Source organism: Xenopus tropicalis, chromosome 8, assembly GCF_000004195.4.
Source record: "Xenopus tropicalis strain Nigerian chromosome 8, UCB_Xtro_10.0, whole genome shotgun sequence".
In the NCBI taxonomy this organism is placed as follows: Eukaryota; Metazoa; Chordata; class Amphibia; order Anura; family Pipidae; genus Xenopus; species Xenopus tropicalis.
Window position 1 is genome coordinate 137,969,356 of NC_030684.2, and position 11,950 is coordinate 137,981,305.

The following is an 11,950-nucleotide window of genomic DNA, read 5'->3' on the forward strand; positions in this document are numbered from 1 at the left end:
GGGGTTGTGTTGGGATTGTAGGAAAGTTTTTATTTTAAGATAAATATGGCTCACATGTTGCCATAGTAACACACGGCGCATTAATAAGTTTGCTGTAATATGCATGATATGAATAAGTAACGTTATAGGGGGTAACTCAACATTATGGAAGGTTAGGGGCTCTGTCATGTACAGTGTGCTGCCCCCTAGTGACAGATAACATTATTCCCAATTTCATTTACTACTTGCTTTACATTCAACTGATGAAGATCAACTGCAAGGAGCTTGGAAACCACCATATTTACCTGGAATCGATATTGTCTCCTATAACTGATGGAAGAAAGAGTTTTTTGGGGGACATTTGCTATCCGCAGGAATCTCCTGACGTTACAGCTCTGCTTCCAGGAGGCTGGTCAGTGAAGAAGAAATCAGAGTGTTGCCCGTCTAGAAGAACCACTATATGGGGAGAAGCCTTATGGGTTTCACAGATAGTAAGGCGACTTAATGGTAGAAGTATGGGACGGACCCCCTTGTATATGTAAAGGCATGGGAATCGTAATACTGCCGGCACATTTAAGGGTAACAAGTTTATAAATGTGCTACGTGACAAATTCATGTCACAGGTTGTAGAAAGGGTGCTGTATTGGATCTAGTGACCTCTGGAGAGTAAGGAACTGATTGCATCCCAAGCAAAGACTAATCATGAAAGTAGAAATATATCAGTGGTAAAAAAGATTTGGATTGAGAATGTGGCTTGATTAAACAAATGACATTAAATGATATAACACAGCCCCAGTCCCTTCCCAGAGGCTATTATCCCCCCACTGTTACTATAGGCACCATCTCTCCCTACTATACCTGCTATCCCACAGCCCCAGTCCCTTCCCAGAGGCTATTATCCCTCCCACTGTTACTATAGGCACCATCTCTCCCTACTATACCTGCTATCCCACAGCCCCAGTCCCTTCCCAGAGGCTATTATCCCACTGCTACTATAGGCACCATCTCTCCCTACTATACCTGCTATCCCACAGCCCCAGTCCCTTCCCAGAGGCTATTATCCCACTGCTACTATAGGCACCATCTCTCCCTACTATACCTGCTATCCCACAGCCCCAGTCCCTTCCCAGAGGCTATTATCCCACTGCTACTATAGGCACCATCTCTCCCTACTATACCTGCTATCCCACAGCCCAGTCCCTTCCCAGAGGCTATTATCCCCCCACTGCTACTATAGGCACCATCTCTCCCTACTATACCTGCTATCCCACAGCCCCACTCCCTTCCCAGAGGCTATTATCCCCCCACTGCTACTATAGGCACCATCTCTCCCTACTATACCTGCTATCCCACAGCCCCAGTCCCTTCCCAGAGGCTATTATCCCCCACTGCTACTATAGGCACCATCTCTCCCTACTATACCTGCTATCCCACAGCCCCAGTCCCTTCCCAGAGGCTATTATCCCCCCACTGCTACTATAGGCACCATCTCTCCCTACTATACCTGCTATCCCACAGCCCCAGTCCCTTCCCAGAGGCTATTATCCCCCCACTGCTACTATAGGCACCATCTCTCCCTACTATACCTGCTATCCCACAGCCCCAGTCCCTTCCCAGAGGCTATTATCCCCCACTGCTACTATAGGCACCATCTCTCCCTACTATACCTGCTATCCCACAGCCCCAGTCCCTTCCCAGAGGCTATTATCCCCCCACTGCTACTATAGGCACCATCTCTCCCTACTATACCTGCTATCCCACAGCCCCAGTCCCTTCCCAGAGGCTATTATCCCCCCACTGCTACTATAGGCACCATCTCTCCCTACTATACCTGCTATCCCACAGCCCCAGTCCCTTCCCAGAGGCTATTATCCCCCCACTGCTACTATAGGCACCATCTCTCCCTACTATACCTGCTATCCCACAGCCCCAGTCCCTTCCCAGAGGCTATTATCTCCCCACTGCTACTATAGGCACCATCTCTCCCTACTATACCTGCTATCCCACAGCCCCAGTCCCTTCCCAGAGGCTATTATCCCCCCACTGCTACTATAGGCACCATCTCTCCCTACTATACCTGCTATCCCACAGCCCCAGTCCCTTCCCAGAGGCTATTATCTCCCCACTGCTACTATAGGCACCATCTCTCCCTACTATACCTGCTATCCCACAGCCCCAGTCCCTTCCCAGAGGCTATTATCTCCCCACTGCTACTATAGGCACCATCTCTCCCTACTATACCTGCTATCCCACAGCCCCAGTCCCTTCCCAGAGGCTATTATCCCCCCACTGCTACTATAGGCACCATCTCTCCCTACTATACCTGCTATCCCACAGCCCCAGTCCCTTCCCAGAGGCTATTATCCCCCCACTGCTACTATAGGCACCATCTCTCCCTACTATACCTGCTATCCCACAGCCCCACTCCCTTCCCAGAGGCTATTATCCCCCCACTGCTACTATAGGCACCATCTCTCCCTACTATACCTGCTATCCCACAGCCCCAGTCCCTTCCCAGAGGCTATTATCCCCCCACTGCTACTATAGGCACCATCTCTCCCTACTATAACCTGCTATCCCACAGCCCCAGTCCCTTCCCAGAGGCTATTATCCCCCACTGCTACTATAGGCACCATCTCTCCCTACTATACCTGCTATCCCACAGCCCCAGTCCCTTCCCAGAGGCTATTATCCCCCACTGCTACTATAGGCACCATCTCTCCCTACTATACCTGCTATCCCACAGCCCCAGTCCCTTCCCAGAGGCTATTATCCCCACTGCTACTATAGGCACCATCTCTCCCTACTATACCTGCTATCCCACAGCCCCAGTCCCTTCCCAGAGGCTATTATCCCCCACTGCTACTATAGGCACCATCTCTCCCTACTATACCTGCTATCCCACAGCCCCAGTCCCTTCCCAGAGGCTATTATCCCACTGCTACTATAGGCACCATCTCTCCCTACTATACCTGCTATCCCACAGCCCCAGTCCCTTCCCAGAGGCTATTATCCCCCCACTGCTACTATAGGCACCATCTCTCCCTACTATACCTGCTATCCCACAGCCCCAGTCCCTTCCCAGAGGCTATTATCCCCACTACTCCAGGCAGTGCTAGAATCCCTCTTCCCGGACACTGGTTCCCAGAATATAAGTGCTATACATGTTGGTACCCAGGGAAACAGAGCCCCCCAGTGATTAATGCTGTGAGAACACAACCTCCTGCCTTTATACAGACAGAGCAGCTCTGGGGGGGGGGGAATGATTAAGAAACACCAGAGGGGGGCAGTACCACTCACATTGTGTGCGGGGGACACTGATGTATGGTGCTGCTACTCACATCAGTGGCAGAAACAAGTCACTCTTTGTTGCCTGTGTGGGAAAAGGATCACTTCAGGGGAACTCCATCCTCCCCAGCATTGTGCCCTCTTCCTGTTACCTAAATGTGTGGGTGCTTATTTGAAACTAATTAGGGCCCCCTACTACCAAGTAGTTACACACCTGGGACCCCTAGTGACTTCCTGAACTGTGGAATGGGAGGACTGTGTGTATAGTAGCCAAGATGGCACCTAGAGTATGAACTGAACTTGTTATTTATTTTATCCCCCCCCCCCAGTCTTAGGCGCAGAGTTGAGCAATATTGAGAACTGCTTTGTTTATGAGCCCCAGCAAGATTTACTGCTGCTTATTTTAGGCCTCTCTGGGATCTCTGTAGGGAAACCGATCTGCCACCCTACAGTGTGAAGTCATTTTCCTATAATAACTAAAGCTGGGGGTAAACATTATACATGAATTCATTAATCTGATGTTAGCTTATAACAGATATATAGAAACATTGGGGTAACAGTCACCCTGCTATAGTTCCAGGGGTACCCAGGGCACAAATAAGCACTCACCCCAAATCCCCCCCTAACTGGCCTTCAGGCTGGGCCCCCTTAGCCCATAACAAGGTTACAGATATATAGAAACATTGGGGTAACAGTCACCCTGCTATAGTTCCAGGGGTACCCAGGGCACAAATAAGCACTCACCCCAAATCCCCCCCTAACTGGCCTTCAGGCTGGGCCCCCTTAGCCCATAACAAGGTTACAGATATATAGAAACATTGGGGTAACAGTCACCCTGCTATAGTTCCAGGGGTACCCAGGGCACAAATAAGCACTCACCCCAAATCCCCCCCTAACTGGCCTTCAGGCTGGGCCCCCTTAGCCCATAACAAGGTTACAGATATATAGAAACATTGGGGTAACAGTCACCCTGCTATAGTTCCAGGGGTACCCAGGGCATAACCCCTAGTGTTGGGGTGCATTGGATGCATAAAATCAATTTTAGGTTAATTTCCCCTTTAGAAGGGGGGGTGAGATTAGGGAAGGGGATTGTGGGAAAGCGGTGCTGGAATGCCAGCCTGTAGCACAACATAATTATAACTATTTAGACTGGGGCCCATTATCCTAATGATGGAATGGTACCCACAATGCACTGCTGCCCTTCCCTACAATAGAATGGGCCCAGCAGGCTGAATGGCAGGGGAAACCATGCCCATACCCTTCTCTGCCAGAGATGCCAGCCTGCCCCCAAGCTGGGTGACCTTGCTGAGATCTTGTGTGCCAACATGGCAGGGGTCCTGCTGGTTCCCATGGAGACAAAGCCAGGCTGGCTGTGGGGCAGAGGAATAAGGGTTAGAGCAGGGGGGCAGCAGGGGGGGCACAGACTGGCGCTGATGTGCAGGAATCAGACAGCACTATTAACCCCCTGTCACACTGGGGCAACTCCAGCGCTGCTGATTAGCCGGGCACAGCCCCTCGGGGGTCAGGGAGCTGAGAGACTGTGCTTAATGCCCTGTCTGGGTGCCACCCTGCTGCTTGCCCGGCTTAACCTCATGTGTGCCTCCCTTCTCCTATTTAACCTCATGTGTGCCTCCCTTCTCCTATTTAACACCTTGTGTGCCTCCCTTCTCCTATTTAACCTCATGTGTGCCTCCCTTCTCCTATTTAACACCTTGTGTGCCTCCCTTCTCCTATTTAACCTCATGTGTGCCTCCCTTCTCCTATTTAACACTTTGTGTGCCACCCTGCTGCTCTGATCTCTGTAACCCCTTGTGTGCCACCCTGCTGCTCTGATCTCTGTAACCCCTTGTGTGCCACCCTGCTGCTCTGATCTCTGTAACCCCTTGTGTGCCACCCTGCTGCTCTGATCTCTGTACCCCTTGTGTGCCACCCTGCTGCTGTGGTCTCTGTAACCCCTTGTGTGCCACCCTGCTGCTCTGATCTCTGTAACCCCTTGTGTGCCACCCTGCTGCTCTGATCTCTGTAACCCCTTGTGTGCCACCCTGCTGCTCTGATCTCTGTAACCCCTTGTGTGCCACCCTGCTGCTCTGATCTCTGTAACCCCTTGTGTGCCACCCTGCTGCTCTGATCTCTGTACCCCTTGTGTGCCACCCTGCTGCTGTGGTCTCTGTAACCCCTTGTGTGCCACCCTGCTGCTCTGATCTCTGTAACCCCTTGTGTGCCACCCTGCTGCTGTGGTCTCTGTAACCCCTTGCGTGCCACCCTGCTGCTCTGATCTCTGTAACCCCTTGTGTGCCACCCTGCTGCTCTGATCTCTGTACCCCTTGTGTGCCACCCTGCTGCTCTGATCTCTGTAACCCCTTGTGTGCCACCCTGCTGCTCTGATCTCTGTAACCCCTTGTGTGCCACCCTGCTGCTCTGATCTCTGTAACCCCTTGTGTGCCACCCTGCTGCTCTGATCTCTGTACCCCTTGTGTGCCACCCTGCTGCTCTGATCTCTGTAACCCCTTGTGTGCCACCCTGCTGCTCTGATCTCTGTAACCCCTTGTGTGCCACCCTGCTGCTCTGATCTCTGTACCCCTTGTGTGCCACCCTGCTGCTGTGGTCTCTGTAACCCCTTGTGTGCCACCCTGCTGCTCTGATCTCTGTAACCCCTTGTGTGCCACCCTGCTGCTGTGGTCTCTGTAACCCCTTGCGTGCCACCCTGCTGCTCTGATCTCTGTAACCCCTTGTGTGCCACCCTACTGCTGTGGTCTCTGTAACCCCTTGTGTGCCACCCTGCTGCTCTGATCTCTGTAACCCCTTGTGTGCCACCCTGCTGCTCTGATCTCTGTAACCCCTTGCGTGCCACCCTGCTGCTCTGATCTCTGTAACCCCTTGTGTGCCACCCTGCTGCTCTGATCTCTGTAACCCCTTGTGTGCCACCCTGCTGCTCTGATCTCTGTAACCCCTTGTGTGCCACCCTGCTGCTCTGATCTCTGTAACCCCTTGTGTGCCACCCTGCTGCTCTGATCTCTGTAACCCCTTGTGTGCCACCCTGCTGCTCTGATCTCTGTAACCCCTTGTGTGCCACCCTGCTGCTGTGGTCTCTGTAACCCCTTGTGTGCCACCCTGCTGCTCTGATTTCTGTAACCCCTTGTGTGCCACCCTGCTGCTCTGATCTCTGTAACCCCTTGTGTGCCACCCTGCTGCTCTGATCTCTGTAACCCCTTGTGTGCCACCCTGCTGCTCTGATCTCTGTACCCCTTGTGTGCCACCCTACTGCTGTGGTCTCTGTAACCCCTTGCGTGCCACCCTGCTGCTCTGATCTCTGTAACCCCTTGTGTGCCACCCTGCTGCTCTGATTTCTGTAACCCCTTGTGTGCCACCCTGCTGCTCTGATCTCTGTAACCCCTTGTGTGCCACCCTGCTGCTCTGATCTCTGTAACCCCTTGTGTGCCACCCTGCTGCTCTGATTTCTGTAACCCCTTGTGTGCCACCCTGCTGCTCTGATCTCTGTAACCCCTTGTGTGCCACCCTGCTGCTCTGATCTCTGTAACCCCTTGTGTGCCACCCTGCTGCTCTGATCTCTGTAACCCCTTGTGTGCCACCCTGCTGCTGTGATCTCTGTAACCCCTTGTGTGCCACCCTGCTGCTGTGATCTCTGTAACCCCTTGTGTGCCACCCTGCTGCTCTGATCTCTGTAACCCCTTGTGTGCCACCCTGCTGCTCTGATCTCTGTAACCCCTTGCGTGCCACCCTGCTGCTCTGATCTCTGTAACCCCTCGTGTGCCACCCTGCTGCTCTGATCTCTGTAACCCCTCATGTGCCACCCTGCTGCTCTGATCTCTGTAACCCCTTGTGTGCCACCCTGCTGCTCTGATCTCTGTAACCCCTTGTGTGCCACCCTGCTGCTGTGGTCTCTGTAACCCCTTGTGTGCCACCCTGCTGCTCTGGTCTCTGTAACCCCTTGCGTGCTGCCCTGCTGCTCTGGTCTCTGTAACCCCTTGCCTGCCACCCTGCTGCTCTGGTCTCTGTAACCCCTTGCCTGCCACCCTGCTGCTCTGGTCTCTGTAACCCCTTGTGTGCCACCCTGCTGCTGTGGTCTCTGTAACCCCTTGTGTGCCACCCTGCTGCTCTGGTCTCTGTAACCCCTTGCCTGCCACCCTGCTGCTCTGGTCTCTGTAACCCCTTGCCTGCCACCCTGCTGCTGTGGTCTCTGTAACCCCTTGCCTGCCACCCTGCTGCTCTGGTCTCTGTAACCCCTTGTGTGCCACCCTGCTGCTGTGGTCTCTGTAACCCCTTGTGTGCCACCCTGCTGCTCTGGTCTCTGTAACCCCTTGCGTGCTGCCCTGCTGCTCTGGTCTCTGTAACCCCTTGCCTGCCACCCTGCTGCTCTGGTCTCTGTAACCCCTTGTGTGCCACCCTGCTGCTGTGGTCTCTGTAACCCCTTGCGTGCCGCCCTGCTGCTCTGATCTCTGTAACCCCTTGTGTGCCACCCTGCTGCTCTGATCTCTGTAACCCCTTGTGTGCCACCCTGCTGCTCTGATCTCTGTAACCCCTTGTGTGCCACCCTGCTGCTCTGATCTCTGTAACCCCTTGCGTGCCACCCTGCTGCTCTGATCTCTGTAACCCCTTGTGTGCCACCCTGCTGCTCTGATCTCTGTAACCCCTTGTGTGCCACCCTGCTGCTCTGATCTCTGTAACCCCTTGTGTGCCACCCTGCTGCTCTGATCTCTGTAACCCCTTGCGTGCCACCCTGCTGCTCTGATCTCTGTAACCCCTCGTGTGCCACCCTGCTGCTCTGATCTCTGTAACCCCTCATGTGCCACCCTGCTGCTCTGATCTCTGTAACCCCTTGTGTGCCACCCTGCTGCTCTGATCTCTGTAACCCCTTGTGTGCCACCCTGCTGCTGTGGTCTCTGTAACCCCTTGTGTGCCGCCCTGCTGCTCTGGTCTCTGTAACCCCTTGCGTGCTGCCCTGCTGCTCTGGTCTCTGTAACCCCTTGCCTGCCACCCTGCTGCTCTGGTCTCTGTAACCCCTTGTGTGCCACCCTGCTGCTGTGGTCTCTGTAACCCCTTGCGTGCCGCCCTGCTGCTCTGATCTCTGTAACCCCTTGTGTGTCACCCTGCTGCTGTGGTCTCTGTAACCCCTTGCGTGCCGCCCTGCTGCTCTGATCTCTGTAACCCCTTGTGTGCCACCCTGCTGCTCTGATCTCTGTAACCCCTTGTGTGCCACCCTGCTGCTCTGGTCTCTGTAACCCCTTGTGTGCCACCCTGCTGCTCTGGTCTCTGTAACCCCTTGTGTGCCACCCTGCTGCTCTGGTCTCTGTAACTCCTTGCGTGCTGCCCTGCTGCTCTGATCTCTGTAACCCTTTGTGTGCCACCCTGCTGCTCTGGTCTCTGTAACCCCTTGCGTGCCGCCCTGCTGCTCTGATCTCTATAACCCCTTGTCTGCCATCTTGCTCTTTACCCCTTAACCTCTTCTGTGCCACCCTGCTGCTCAAATTCGCATAACCCCATGTGTGCCACCCTGCTGTTCACTTACCTTAACCCCATCTGTGCCACCCTGCTGCTCAAACTAGCATAACCTCTTGTGTCCCACCCTTCTGTGCAGCTGGTTTAACCCCTGGTGTGCCACCATTGCGACAAAATTAGCATAACCCCTTGTGTGCTGCCCTTTTGCACATTCAGTTTAACCCCTTGTGTGCCACTCATCTGCCCGAATTAGCATAACCCTTTATGTTCCACCCTGCTGCCACCCTGATGTCTGCCAGTGCTTAAGAAGCCAAAAAAAAACCCCAAAACACATTTAAAGGGACAGTATGCATGTGCTTCTATTCTGCTTCCCTGCTGCTGTGCCTCGAGTATTTATCTACTGGCCACATTCACTTAGACTGTAAGCTCTACGGGGCAGGGACCTCCTTCCTACTGTGTCTCATACCTCATGGCACTTATTCCCTGTGCATTTATACTTATTTATTGTATTTATTATAACACTTGCCCCCCCTGTGTGTAATTGTGTATATTGTAAGATTGTACAGCGCTGCGTACCCTTGTGGCGCTTTATAAATAAAGTTATACATACATACATACACACATACATACATACATTACATACATACATTACATACATATATACATTCAGGCCAGAGAACAGCTTAGGACTTCTAGACTCTGCCCTCTGCTGGCCAGTCAGTCAGAGTCATAGTGGCAACAATGTCAGCTTAGGCAAGGCTGAAACCGCAAGCTAACCCAATCCTGTATATATATATATATAAGTATAGTGCCCCTTTGCCTGCTTGCATATCCATATACTGTATCTCAGTGAGACTAGCCCAGTGTGTGACACTGCCGATAAGCAGCACTTAGTGGGCCATACACTGATAAATTGCACTTTACTGCTGGCCTGAAGCCCCCTGGTATTTCCTACCCATTTCCCAACCCTCCATCTGCAGCCTGAATGGAAAATAAAAGCTGCCCTGCATCTGCCCTTGGATTACAAATCATTTAGTGGATTTACTTTGGTTGGAAAATGTCACAGGACGGGGCCCTGCATCCAAATAAAGAGTTGTTATGGGACAAACCGCAGCAGCCTTGGCACGGAGCGGGCATTCCCAGGCTCTCTAATGATGGGCAATAGTGACCCTCCTATAGTATAAACACAAGTCTTTGTTTATGGTGGTACAGTCCTGGGGGGGTAGAAAATGCAGCCAAAAGAGGATGGGGGGCAACTAATTCCTTTCTGCCCCAACATTTTGTGCTTTCCACATCCCTATAGTGATGTGCAGGACGATACCTGCAGGATGCAGGACGGTTGGGTTTGGGCCGACCTCAACACATTATTTGCGGGTCGCTCCCAGCTTCCGGGTTTATAGGCGTGTCCCTGCTCTGCCCCACCCCTTTTGTGACATCATTGATGGGGCAGGGTGGGCGTGGGTCTATAAATAAAGGTGAGAAGCTGGGTAGGGTAGGGTCTGGGTTGGGAGTGGGCAGTTGGGGGTTTCTCGAGTTTTTATCGACCCACTAGCGCCCTAAGTTCAGCCTTTCCACCCCCCTCCTCCAAATTGTTCCAGATTCCAGCGCAGAAAGGGTTAGGAGCAGTTCCGCCATTAGTCCCAAAAAGAGAGGTGGGAGGTGTAAAGATGCCGCCACACACAGAGAGGAACAAGGAGCGGCATTGTGAGGCCGATACAAAGATGATGAGTAAAGAGAATTATCCTGCCCCGGCAAACAAGCACAGAGCCACATTCTATAAAGGTTACAAGCGAGTGGGATGTTGGGCTCAATAGTCAGTATCAGGCACCCGGAATGGACTCTCCCAGCGCAAATACTATTATTATTCTCTAATGTCCCTTTCCTTGTAATATTTGTCACTGTGACAGAATGCTCTGTTATACAGATAGCTAGAATCTCAGCCATAAAGCAGGGCAGGACTGCTGCTTACAATGGGGGGATCAGAAAGGATCTGTGCCACTGTGACAGAATGCTCTGTTATACAGATAGCTAGAATCTCAGCCATAAAGCAGGGCAGGACTGCTGCTTACAATGGGGGGATCAGATAGGATCTGTGCCACTGTGACAGAATGCTCTGTTATACAGATAGCTAGAATCTCAGCCATAAAGCAGGGCAGGACTGCTGCTTACAATGGGGGGGATCAGATAGGATCTGTGCCACTGTGACAGAATGCTCTGTTATACAGATAGCTAGAATCTCAGCCATAAAGCAGGGCAGGACTGCTGCTTACAATGGGGGGATCAGATAGGATCTGTGCCACTGTGACAGAATGCTCTGTTATACAGATAGCTAGAATCTCAGCCATAAAGCAGGGCAGGACTGCTGCTTACAATGGGGGGATCAGATAGGATCTGTGCCACTGTGACAGAATGCTCTGTTATACAGATAGCTAGAATCTCAGCCATAAAGCAGGGCAGGACTGCTGCTTACAATGGGGGGGATCAGATAGGGTCTGTGCCACTGTGACAGAATGCTCTGTTATACAGATAGCTAGAATCTCAGCCATAAAGCAGGGCAGGACTGCTGCTTACAATGGGGGGGGGGGTCAGATAGGATCTGTGCCACTGTGACAGAATGCTCTGTTATACAGATAGCTAGAATCTCAGCCATAAAGCAGGGCAGGACTGCTGCTTACAATGGGGGGATCAGATAGGATCTGTGCCACTGTGACAGAATGCTCTGTTATACAGATAGCTAGAATCTCAGCCATAAAGCAGGGCAGGACTGCTGCTTACAATGGGGGGATCAGATAGGATCTGTGCCACTGTGACAGAATGCTCTGTTATACAGATAGCTAGAATCTCAGCCATAAAGCAGGGCAGGACTGCTGACATTCCCTTTGTATTTCCGTGTATATAGAACAAGCTACTATTACCAATCTCTCATTCTCCATAAGCTGAAGTAGTACGTTGTAGCTGGGGGGCGCCTGGGCTTTCATTACCCAAGTCCCCTTTCTCTGCATTTAAACACACCTGATTGGTTCCCTTTTATCTGGGCATCTGGGCCCCTCACAGTTCATTAACCTCAGGGACGTGCCATTATATAAGAATGTGGGCGCCCGAGAGCAGCTAGCGGCCCCTCGCTTAATGCCTAATTACTAGCAGTACAGTGCACATACATTGTATCCATTAGCGAGATGCCAACAACAGGCAAACAGACCCCCCCCCCCATGTCTCTGTATTCATT